The 13,159-nt window shown below is 39.2% G+C and overlaps 1 protein-coding gene across 13 annotated transcripts in view; it reads left to right on the top strand.

Annotated features, from left to right (window-relative positions):
• Positions 1 to 13,159, top strand: part of atp2b2 (ATPase plasma membrane Ca2+ transporting 2) — a 784,580-nt gene that overhangs the window by 286,163 nt on the left and 485,258 nt on the right. The window contains exon 1 of one of the 13 annotated variants that reach the window (XM_086001790.1): positions 436 to 641. The exons of the other annotated variants lie outside the window; for them this stretch is intronic. The gene's annotated coding sequence lies outside the window, so the exon portion shown is untranslated. Of the gene's footprint in view, positions 1 to 435; positions 642 to 13,159 lie in introns of those variants that run through there. 13 annotated transcript variants of the gene reach the window in all.

Raw genomic sequence — 13,159 nt, 5'->3', positions numbered from 1 at the left:
TGTAATTGTTACATTGCTTGACAAGAAAGTAACAAGTTTGGGACAAGCAAATTTTTTGGCAAGGGTTTAAGTGGGGGAAAAAGATGCAAAGTATGAATGGTTAAAAAAGAGAGAGGATTTATGCACAATTTCCCATAAATCCTACAGATGTTCAATTCAGGAAGAAAGTAGGTGAGTGCAGAGGTGTATAATTGTGCAGTGTTGCTGATGAAGGTTGACGGTCTGTGTCCTTGAAGGTTTCTCCCTATTCTGATTAAGTGGCATGTTCCTGGTGGTGTGCCATCTTCCATATTTGTCACTGCCCCACAGGGATAAACTGAAATTTGCTAAATGATGCTGTACAGTGCAATTTAAAAATATTTCTCGTTCATCCTTGCTTGGTGCAGTATCCTCTGCCCCCTGATTTAGTCCTGGTCGGAAGACCTGAGACCCAGGAGCTTAAGTGGTGTCTTCACTCACAGTTTATTAATAACATATTATCCGAGAAATTCAGGTTCCCCTGCTCCTCTGCTGAGATGGTACAGTCTGCAGTGGGACTCATGTAATGTAGTCCTACTTATCAACCCCATACAGATGCTGAACTGTGATTAGTCTGCTGTATAATTGAAATCATTTTGGATTTGTGATTATAACATAGCCAAGTAAGTAACCGGAGCGGCTGCATAAAAATCTGAGGCTTTTTAACTGGTAGATTTGATTGTGACTTGTTAGGATTTTTGCCTTTCTCAGAGACTGTGGCTGTGGAGAAAATGGTGTGGATAGTGTTGCTTGGGGAGAGTGATGCATTATGTTTCCGACTGTATGTGTTCCTAGAAGGTAATTGAATTACAGAAATATTACTTCTGGAATACCAAAAAGCAAATCATATTGTACAAGCTGTCTCCTTCATTCTGCTTGTTGGCTGGGGACAATGAAAGATTTTCTTCTAATTTTAGTACATTGTCGGTACATTGTTATTATCGACGATTTTGGGATCTTTTTACTTGTGTTTATTCCATTTAGAGAGTGATTGTGTTTTAAATAATCTATTCCGAGCCAACTCAAAGAAAGAACTGTTGTAAATGCAGCTTCATTCTAATCTCCAGGTTTAGTTATTCAGTCTGAAATATCCAGTGCTCACTTCAGGATTGTAATGTGTTACAAGTGACTCCGTCTAGTTTGTAGACAGAAAAACTGTAAGTGATCAATTTTTTTTTTTAGATGGAATGATTTGATTCCTGGTTTAGCATCTTTAGCACATGCAATTCTTGTGGGCAGTGTGAATTCTCCAGGCATTCAGGGAGGCTGGCAGGAAAGCTGTCAATTTGTAGTCTGCAGTAGTTCAGTTTATCGTCTGTCCTTGGACTCCTGCTTCAGTGGCAGCTAAGTGGTTCTGCACAAGACTAACCAGTGGGTTTACACTGCTCTAGTTTATGAGATGCTTTATTGTCTTCTGAAAACATAGAGTTATCAGACAGATATGTCTAACCTGTTGCTTTTATCCAGAAGGTTGGCAATAAAGCGAATAAAACATGTTTTATTGCTATTTCCATTAACAGTAGGCATTTTTCCTTGTAAGTATTCCTGTCAAATTATTGGGGGGTGGGGGGAAACGAGACTGAAAATAATTGGTATGTGTCATGACTTTGCGTTTCTTCCTACCTGCTTGTAGTCTGTATTTAAGGAGTATTCCATGCTTTATGCCTCTTCATGCTCGTGCTTTAATTTTTTTTGGCATCCACTCATTTTTGTAACTGCAGTGTGTGAATTGCCACCTGCAGGGGATGAACTGTATGCTTGCCCTGCAGTACAAGCAGTGGCATATTTCTGCATGTTGATATGAAGGCAAATAGCCTGGAGCTGTATCACACATCGAGCTTTACGCTTTATACTACTGTACCTGTGTATCAAATTTTACTTCATCAATTAAAAGAAAAAATGCGTGATTTTATTTTTGTATTGCTCACTACCATTCCTAAAAGTTAAGCAGCTTAATCTTTTATTAATGAATTCTCCTGTGTACTTTTAAGAAAATTGTTCTAATTCTAGTGTGGGAAAGTTTTGACTGCTTTTCCTTGTTTCATATGGAATTTTCTTTTGCGGTGAGGTTGTAATAGCTGTTATGCAGCTTGCATTTATTTGGCCGATAGTGTGAGATTGTGGGCAGGCTTCCATGTAACTAACCTTGTCAACTTCAATGTTGATTATTAAATGCCACATTTTACAGCAGTGTATTGAACACCAACAGATCCATAATGGCTCGATAAATGCAAGTGTCCTTTCTTGCTCGGACTGAATTTAAAATAGAATTCCTCAAATGGTGTGGTGCACTTTCTGTTTTGACAATTTAATATTCTGGAAGGTATTGTCATCAGTTGATATTTCATGTTTTTTATTTCGGCATTTTGGTTAGCCCTTTTTATTGGCCCATAATTATCTACTTGGAATTTTATGTCATTTCTCCGTGAAATTTTCTGTTTCTAAAACTATTCTTTAAGCATCTTGGGTTTCCCAATTCTTTCTTCCTTATGCACACAAACATACACCAATAACCTATGCCATTTTCTGACTGAGGATAAGCAGGTAACCTGGTTCCACACCTCTGACAGTGCCATTCCTGAACTGACCACTAGGAGATGCACGAGAGTGGCACAGCGTGGCTCACTTTCCATTTTTTTCCCACCCTCTCTGTGGGGAAATGCTTGACAGCACCTTCCAAATGCTATTCCAGTTTGAACAGGATTTGCTGCAGGCTGACGTTAACTCTTTGAGCACTGAATGTCCCGTGTGATGCTTTCCCGTCCAATATCAAATACAATAAAAGATTGTCTTTGCATTCCTAATGTTTGAGTGTTTTAAAAGCATTTCCTGGATAAACAAAAAAAGTAACTTTGTATTTTTTTTGTATTTTACACCGAAGTGAACACTAATATTTATTTTCCATGAGTCCATATTTTGATCAATGAAATTTGGTGTTTAAAGTTAACTTCACATGAAGGTAAACTTGATAAGAAAACACTGATTTAAGAGTAAATTTGCACATCATTCCAATATTATTCTTCCCCCTAAACTTGTAAAAAAAAATGTATTTATTCATTCACAGGATGTGGGCATCGCTGGCAAGGCCAGCATTTATTGCCCATCCCTAATTGCCCTTGAGAGGTGGTGGTGAGCTGCCGCCTTGAACCAGTGCATCGTAGCAGGCGACAGTGTGGATTGCTAAGCCATTTCAGCGGGCAGTTAAGAGTCAAGCACATTGCTGTGGGTCTGGAGTCACATGTAGGCCAGACTGGGTAAGGACGGCAGGTTTCCTTCCCTAAAGGACATGAGTGAACCAGATGGGATTTTACGACAATCCGGTGGTTTCATGGTCACCATTACTGATGCTAGCTTTTTATGCCAGATTTATTTAATTAACTGAATTTTAAATTCCCCACCTGCTGTGCTGGGATTTGAACTTGCGTATGGACACCTCTGTTCTAAGCCAACTTTTTACACCATTGTGATTTATTACATATATCAAAACAAGATAGATATATATGTATATTTTGCATTTTGTTTTTTTTTCCCTTCCATATTTCATCATGCTTATAAAGCCTGATCATTGGTTTAGATGAGAATTCAGACTTGGCGATAGGGGACTCACAGACCTGAAGCCATGTCTTAATGCTGTATGACACACTGCTTAACAACACCATAATTTTCCCCATTCTAGAAGGTTATTTTTTAAAAATAACCTTTCTGAGAAAAAGATGCGTGGAGCAGAAATTCCATAACTCCACATAATTTTTGTCATCCAGCATCTGCATTCGTGGTTCTTCAAGAATTTAGTATGATTTTTAAAATGCAGATTTTTAGCAGTCTAAGTTAGCAAATAAAGTTTATCTTAACTTCCAGTATTTGTACAGTAAACTCAAAGAGTCATCTTTGTCAATTAAGTTTTGATGTTGACATTTTTCTTCAGTACTGAGAAGCATTACAATCACTAGCCTCACAAAACGATGTCATCAGAGCTACGGTGGCTGGGATAAAGCTCCAAAGAAAATATACTTTCATTTGAACGAAGACAAAGTTGACTATCATTCTGCGGGTAAATGACGTTCAGATTTGAGCGATTGTTCAGATTGAATGTAATGTTTTGAACATCTGAAAACAAGTGGCTGGTAATAAATCTGAATTACTTGAGCCTGCAACTTGCAGGTGTTGAAATCGTCCAGCTTGTACAGATCACTGATCTACGACCATCCTCTGTTTCAGCATCCCCACATATTAAGCATTGGGTTAGTGCTCTGCAGCAGATGCTAAACAGTTTGCTGTTTAAATTCTGAGTGAGATTAATTGGCTCCTCAGAAATATTGGAATCTTGACCAAGATTCCCAATTGCGCAAAAGTCAAATGATAATGCCAAAGGAAGCAAAGACGTCACGTAATCTGAATTTTTTTATCATAAGACATCAGACGTTTAAAAATAATACTTTTCTGACTTTCAGGATACTTTTTGGTGCACATTAACTTTGTAAGCAATCCCATTTGTCCCTGTCTGCATTTTACGGCACAAGTTGTACGGCAAAACATACTTGATGCTGTTGTTCTGTTTTTCTTTTTCCTGATTTGGTCTCCGTGAAAGTAGACTTGTCGATGCATGGTAAATTATTGGGAAACTATTTTATCACAATCAGGAATCTAATCTCCCTGAGGTAGAAGAGCTGCTTCCCAGCCTTTTCCTTCTGTTGTATCACCAGCTGAAATTGTGACAGTTTCTGGAAAAAAAAATCCTGTCATGGTTGGTTTGTCTCTTACAATCTGCTGCATGATGATGCAATCAGGCTGCATGTCATAACTGCGAAAAGGTCTCTGGAGGTGAAAGTAAAATGTAATTACATTTTATTGAAAAGTGGATTTGCTTAACAGCAGTAATTTAAAAATATTAATCAAATTATGTGTTTTTTTTAGCGTTTAAAGATGGGTTCTTTTAGATTTTAAAAAAAACATACAACTGTTCAGTTTTAATAAATGTCTTTTGGTTTGCAATTCCTGTGACATGCAAGTCTGGTTAGTTTTTTTGTCAATCTTGATCTTCTGCATTTTGAAGGTTCTCACTTATATATAAAGGATACTCCGTCATACAGTATTCAAACAGCAGGCATGAGTGGTCGTGGGAGTGTTCTGTTCAACTGGATTCGTGTTCCACAATATATTTGTGAGACACATCAACACTTTCATTGTATAAAATACATTTTTCACCTTTTAAACCGGTTTTATTACATTTGAATATTTTTTGCTATGCGTGACTGCTTCTGCAATGGTGAAGCAATTTGCAAACCGTTCAGTCATGTGATTTGGTAGGTGCCATTCCGTGCCACAATTTTGAACCTTTCTTCATGGTCCATTTATGGGAGCATTTTCATAAAGGGTCAGCTTACATGTTTAGAAATACAGTATCATCTGTGGCCTAACCTGAACAATCTAGCAAGAATACAGTCTTTAAATATATTTGTACACAACTAAATTAGGAAGGTTAGATGGCTTTATACACAGTAGTGACCTCTTTTACAAGCCTGTTGATCGACTGCAATTATACCAAAATTGCTTGTAGCTCCTCTATTAACGGAGAACACAGATTATAATGAATCTATTTATAATGCAGTGTTTTATGGAGCCTAAAGGCAGTGTTACAACCTAATGTATTTTAATCCTGATTTCAAATATCAGACTGTTAAAAAAGTCCATTACATCAAATTCTTGATTGGGATATGCAGCCAGGCATACAGTGCACATTTCAGCATTTCATGTGACAGACATATGATAGTAACATTACTGTCAAAACTGCAGACATTTTGTACTTGCCTATAGCATTTCCCACTTTGCATGAACAGTTTTTTTTTTAAGATTAGAAATTTACACAAAGTTAATCTTGAAGATGTTCTGTAACAGGAAAAAAGAGCAGGTTTGGGACGCTGAAAAAGACGTACAGTATCAGTAGGAACAGATGATCTGGCCTCCCCAGCTGCAGTCAATATTAGCAACAAACAAAGGCCCAGATTTTTCTGCCAAAATAATGGCGAGTTTAATGTGCACGTCATTATTAATGTGTAAATTGTGCAGCAACTTGTGATGAGGAAGCGATACCCCCTGAATTGCGAATTTCTGCAATTTGCGGGCCAATTTGCGTCGCTCCGCCTAGCCTCATGAAAACTGCAGCTTGCCCTCAACCAAATTGCTGAATTTGCACATTAATTGCCAATTAAACTCGTCGCAGAAAGTTAGGGTTGCTACTTAACAGCATAAGTACCTTTTTAATGACTAGGTTTATGTTCCTGCAATACCACTCAATTTCACGAGCCCAGAAAGGGAACAATTGAAACTGTGGAGTCTCACTTTTACAGGTAGTAAATTGTTGTTGGAGATTTATAAAATTTCAAAATTAAATTTTTCTTTCTTTTCATTTCTGTCTCTCTCTCTCTCTCTCTCAATCAAATTTTCTTCTCTCTTTATTTCTCTTTCTGTACCTGATTTGAATCTAATTCACCCTATTTCCTTCTCTCTTGTTCCTCTCAGTTTCCCCCCCCCCCCCCCTCAATCCTTAAATCTCATTTGGTTAAGGAGATACACTGTTGGTCCCGTTGTTCACCAAGATCCCAGGTGTCCCGTTGCCCTCGCCACGCCGTTATCAGCTCACACTTCCAGCAGCATGCAGGGCAAACATTTTTCACGCTGAAGGGAAAAACTGTAACTAACAGGACGTGCTGCGAGATGCCCTACTCCAGCAAAATCTGGGCCAATAGTTAGAAGCAAACTGTAGTTTTCCTTCACAGGCTTCCTCTATGTCAGTTGAAACAACAAAAATAGATGATTATGCCTCTGTCCTATATAGGCTTTCCATTTTAAAACTGCGCCCATATAGAAGACTTTCAGCACATATTTCCTCTCCGCTACAGCCTGACCCCATTTCTCTAGCAGTGCATGGTTCATTTTCAATCTCACAGGGCTTATTACCATGTCAGTCCCTCTACCCAAAATGGTTGACTAGAGGTTAGTGGATCACCTACATAAAGGTGTACTGTGCTAAATATATAGATGCATTTATTTTAAAAGTGTCAAAAGCTCTGCAGAGATTGAGGACGCCAAGTAGAAAGCCTGCAGGTGTGTGTGAATATAATCTACTTATTGGCCTTCTATATTCTATAAATTTATGCACTCATTAAATAGAATATTTCCTTTAAACATAGAGGCATACTTGTGCTATTCTAAATCTTTTTCTGATGAGCATATCAAACAGAATTTTAAGTTATTTGGGTTTCCTCCGGGTGCTCCGGTTTCCTCCCACAGTCCAAAGATGTGCGGGTTTAGGTTGATTGGCTATGATAAATTGACCCTTAGTGTTAGGGGGATTAAATACGTGGTGATAGGGTGGGATATGTGTTGGTGTAGGGGTTACGGGGATCGGGTGGGATATGTGTCGGTGCAGGCTCGATGGGCCGAAATGGCCTCTATCTGCACTGTGGGGTTTCTGTGATTCTGTGATTATTTGCCATTATATAAACTGTCACTTGTAATATTCAGTTTAAAGCTAGGCTTATGATCTCTGTACCAACTTGAATTTTACTCTGATTCAAGCAGAAGTGTTTAACATTTCATTCACGTTGTTTTCTCCCTATTAAGTGGACAAAGATGTGAAACTGTGCAGTGTGTTGTCGCATAGAGGTCTGCATGAGACGGTGTGTTCTGGGAACATGCCCTAAATAACTGAAAAACTAAAATCAAAGTAAGTAACGGCTACAGAATGGCAAACAATATACTGATGAGACAAAGAGAAAATCTACCCCAAAATACCATTTCTGAGAAAGAGGGGGTCGTGCATCGGACTTGAATGTCCCGAAGGAGGGGCTCAGCAAAAAAAAAAGTTGTGAACCACTGATCTACAGTATTCACAAAAACAAATTATATTTGAGAAAATGATTCATCAACCTGCACAACTCATTAAATGAAAGTATTAAATTCAGTGGTGTGTGGAATGCTGTTTGGGGAAAAAAAATATTATCCATATTCGCTCACTGTTGAAAACATTTTGGCAGTAAGGTCCAAACATATATATGCTTGATATAAATGGAAGGATCACCGTGGTGTGGCAGCCAAGCACTTGTTTTGCAATGCAAGTGAGATTTGCGGAAGGTGTCACTACAGAAATTTATTGTCAACAGCACGTCTGTACAGAAGCCAGGCTGGTAATAGAATGCAGCGTGGGTGGTTGGGTGGGTGAGCTATTGCTTGAACAGTTATATCAACAACAGTTTTCATCACTGTAAAAGGCATTTATTATCAGACTCTTTGCAGTATTCTGAATTCCACATTCCTACAAAGTAATTGAGGTGCTTAATATGTGACTTGTAAGTAGTAAAAAAGAAAATCTGGAATTTTTTTACCCAAAATAAAAGCAAACTGTTTGAGTCAGGAGTTGGCAGTGTGAAAAAAGGATTAAATGCTCCTTTTAAAAACATTTCAGCTTGTCAAAGAAAAATTTGCTGCATTAAAACCACATGCAAATCTAATCTAACACTAATGGAGGTAAATAAGGCTAAAGTCACCAACAACCAAAAATCTGTTTAGTATTAGTATTGTATTTCATTTACTTCACACAGACTTTTAAGTGGAAATGTGTTACTGTCCCAGTGCATTCTGAAATATAATTAATTGATGTTTCTGCCTTCTAACAGATGGATAAATTAGGAGCTAATGAATAAATGTAGTTATATGTCAGATTCACAATCTAGAAATGTTTGTCATGTTTGGTTTGTTCTTATTATGAGCAAATTGACCAAAAGATTGTTGAATGTTGATGTCATGAATATTGGGATAGCATCCCCTCTTGTGCATACGCCAGATAATTGTTCTATTTTTCTGAGTAATGCTAATTAAATGATCTTTAATTAACCAGTACAGATCATACAGCTTCCCCTCCGCATACTCAGTTTGCCCCCCTCTGCCTATTTATGTGCCCAATTTCCCATTATTCATACCTGGGCATCACAAATTTGTAAATTAAAGTATGCCAAGTATTTACCTCATACACTGTCAAGAGTGGGAATTCCACATCTGCAGTTTAAAGTGAGGTTTTCCTTGGTCTGAACAGTGTACCTGACCCAGTCAAAAAGCCAAAATGCATATAAAATGCACAAATGACTTGTGCATAATGATGATGCATGCTACACACAAGCCCAAAAATTGAAGTTTTGCTGGGGCGGGGACCCCAGAAGCCCTTGTTCCCTGGTGTGAGCTGCAAATGCACAGGAAAATGTGGCCATTGGCTGTTAAGAATGATGCAGCACAGAAGGAGGCCATTCGGCCCATCGTGCCTGTGCTGGCTTTTTGAAAGAGCTATCCAATTAGTCCCACTTCCCTGTTTTTTCCTAGCAACCCTACAATTATTACCCCTTCAAGTATTTATCCAATTCCCTTTGAAAGTTACTATTAAATATGCTTCCAGATAGTGCATTCCGGATCACAATAACTCACTACGTAAAGACATTTCTCCTCATCTCCCCTCTGGTTCTTTTGCCAATTACCTTAAATCTGTGTCCTCTGGTTACCGACCTTCCTGCCAGTGGAAACAGTTTCTCCCTATTTACTCTATCAAAACCCCTCATAATTTTGTACACCTCTATTAAATCTCCCTTTAACCATCCGTGCTCGGAGGACAACTATCCCAACTTAGAGAGGATTTGAGGAAAAACTTTTTCACCCAGAGGGTGGTTGGAATCTGGAACTCACTGCCTGAAAGGGTGGTAGAGGCAGGAACCCTCACAACATTCAAGAAGCATTTGGATGAGCACTTGAAATGCCATAGCATACAAGGCTACGGACCAAATGCTGGAAAATGGGATTAGATTAGACGGGGCTTGATGGCCGGCGTGGACGCGATGGGCCGAAGGGCCTTTTTCTGTGCTGTATAACTCTATGACTCTATGACTAACTTCTCTAGCCTCTCCACATAACTGAAGTCCCTTCCAAAACTCTGCACTAATTCTACTTCCCTATCATTTTTGCTGTTTAAATGTTACCCATTCACATCTACTGACCTCTCTCTTTTCATAGGCAAATAGGCATTGTACAGCCTCACCGGTAAAATCATGCTTCGGTCAATAATTGAATAGTTCACCAGCAGCCAGTTCATAGCCAAAAGATGTCACTTAGAGTCAAGCAACAAAAGTATATGTCAACTTAATACATGTGAACTTTAGAAAAGCTATATTGGATGATGAAGCATGTGTCAAAATGTAGTTATATTTTAAACACCAGAGTAGAAAGCTAGTTAATCCAGCAAAGGCAACCTGGAATAGCTCCACAGTGGTTTATTAGTTATCTAATGTATCTGGAGATGTTACTGGATGTTGGTGGCCTACTTTTAGACCTTCATTAATTCAGAATATATCACCAAGGACATTCAGCAAATTTAGCAGATAATCAGTCTTTTGGATTTAATTATAACAACCTTCATCTTCCTCTCCTACATTCTTTGGAGTTATTCTCCAAAGGTATACTAAATTAGAGTTTCAGATGACAGTTAGTAAAGCACAAAAATCTGTAAAATCACTCTGAACATGGATAATACAGGTAAAAGCAACTTGAGGTTTATATATTAATATAATCTTTAAATCTGATTAGTTAGTTTTCCTTAAAAAAAAATTAAGGATGGAAGAATATTCTGTGTTGTCCAATGAAGCGAAGGCTTCTTCAACAGCATCTCCCAAAACCCGCGACGTCTACCACCTAGAAGGACAAAGGCAGCAGGCGCATGGGAACACCACCACCTCCAAACCGCACACCATCCTGACTTGGAAATACATTGCAGTTCCTTCATCGTCGCTGGGTTAAAATCATGGAACTCCCTCCTTAACAGCACTGTGGGAGTGCCTTCAACTCACGGACTGCAGCGGCTCAAGAAGGCAGCTCACCACCACTTTCTTGAGGGCAGTTAGGGATGGGCAATAAATGCTGGCCTTGCCAGTGATGCTCACATCCTGTGAATGAATTTTTAAAAATGCCTGAAATTTCTTTGCATGATAGTAGCTTGATAAAATTAGATGCAAGTTAGATTTAGAATGTTAGCCATTCACATTCTTAGCTTTGTGAGAATTAAAATTCCCATAGTTGATGACTACCATTTTATATCAGCAGAAGTTATTCCATTGGGCAGTACAGAATATTCTTCAGCTTTTAATCCTTAAAAAAACTCTTAACTAATCATTACCCATCTGTAATGTAAAGAAATGGCCAATATCTGTGATAATCATGATATGTAGCACTACTTTTGGTTAGGTGTATGCAAGCCAAAAGTTGATTAGCACCAAACTGAATAGTGCAGAATATTTACACTACATTCCCGTGGATGGAAGAGGGACATGAAATTTTCCATTAGTCTAGCACCTTAAGGTCCATGTAACCTAATTAAAGAATATTTTAGGAGCCACAATGTCCTCAGCACAGCATTACTAAAAAGCTTATAATGGAATTGAGGTAATGGTAACTATTACTGCCAATCCTTGAAAATACATATTTAAAAACAATTTACAAAGTCCTGACGCCTTCTCATGCCCCAGTGAAGCAGTGAATAAAACTTACACTATTTAGTAGATTTTTTTTTGCAGAAACTGACAACAGGTATCTGGTCATTTCTCTTCAGTTCTTCCGTCTGAATCTGGAAATGTCACCTTTAGGAATCGGCAGCTCATAAACTGAACGCGTGTATAAATCATCTTGGCATCTTTCCTGCAGGACTTTTAACAGACTACCTAACTTGATTTTTATTGTTGATTTTATTCTTTCTGTTCTCCTTCCTTCACCCTATAGAAGGGCCATTATCTTTACTGCAACCATCTCTAACAAGGAAGATGTGCAAGCTTTTTCAGACTGCATGGCCGCGATTTTGCCGGCGCTCAGAGAGGCGGGTCAGAGGTTAAAGTCCTATTGATTGACGGCAGGTCCCAAACCTGCCGTCAACCCACCTCCAAACAGCCTTCCTAAGTGTCGGGTCCCTGATTTGCTTATGGACCCGACACCTAGCGGCGGGAAACGGATTAAAGGCATTTACTTGCCTATTAACAGGTACTTTTCGGTAGTGTTCAGCCTGTTTTTCGATTTTCTCGCTTCTGGGTCGGGTTTCACGATGTCCGGACACCACGCCAGGTAAGTGTGGCGTGTTGAGAGTCTGCTGTAATGTTTGTGGAATGATGACAGCTGCAGAAGTGGTGTGAAGGATCCAATGTTGCACATGGTTAGTTTCAGAGCAAAGAAAATGTTGGTTACTGCATTTTTAAAACATATACAGATTTCTTTAGCTTACAAGTTTTAAAATCCAACTGTATGTCCAGTGCCACCTCATTGGGAGAACCTCTCTCACCAGTGACAGATCGCTTTTGTCATCTCACCTGCAGCTGCCATCTATTCCAGCATATGGAGGGCGTCATTGGAGAGCCTGGGTGCAAGAGTTCACCTTTGTGCAGTGATTCAGATTTCAGCACCTTGATGCTGTCAAACACTGAGAAATCAACTGTCAAAATAAAATTGTGCATGGTCCCTTTAAGGAAACCGGCAGATGAGGTGTCATCAAATGATGTCATCAGACCCGCTTCCTGTTAATTGGCCATTAAGCCCACAGGCTTAACGAGGTCAATCAAGGGAAAATCACATCTGTGAAGCGGAGGCAGTTGGGGGCGGGACCGGAACCCGGAAACCAGCTGACCCGCACCCATCCCGACACCGAACAGAAAATCACGGCCCATATCTCTCCACACTGACCATGCTGTTGCTAATCAGTAGGGCCAGATTACAATAGGACCAGAGAAGCTGCCCCCCTGCACCTCTTTCTCCCCTTCTCCCCGCCGCCCCCCCCCCCCGCAAAAGAAAAAGCCTGTCTGTGGTTGAGGCACACCACGGAAAGCTCAGACAAAACATGATAAAATCTGAATATGGTAACTCACAAAGCTTTTACACCACACCCAAATCCACCAGACATTGAATCAGTGGGTCAGTGCAATAGTACACCTAAGTACAAACGTCATTCTCTGCAAGCCAAATTATTCCATAAGGCTGGTTCTCTATTACAGTTTACTATGGTTCACAAGTTATTGTGTACATATACTATGAATGTAATATACAACAATATTTTGTATCTAAAGAAAAT

This window comes from Somniosus microcephalus, chromosome 11 (assembly GCF_052327205.1).
Source record: "Somniosus microcephalus isolate GS21.2 chromosome 11, FLI_Smic_1.0, whole genome shotgun sequence".
Classification (NCBI taxonomy): Eukaryota; Metazoa; Chordata; class Chondrichthyes; order Squaliformes; family Somniosidae; genus Somniosus; species Somniosus microcephalus.
This window is presented reverse-complemented; position numbering and strand designations above follow the sequence as displayed.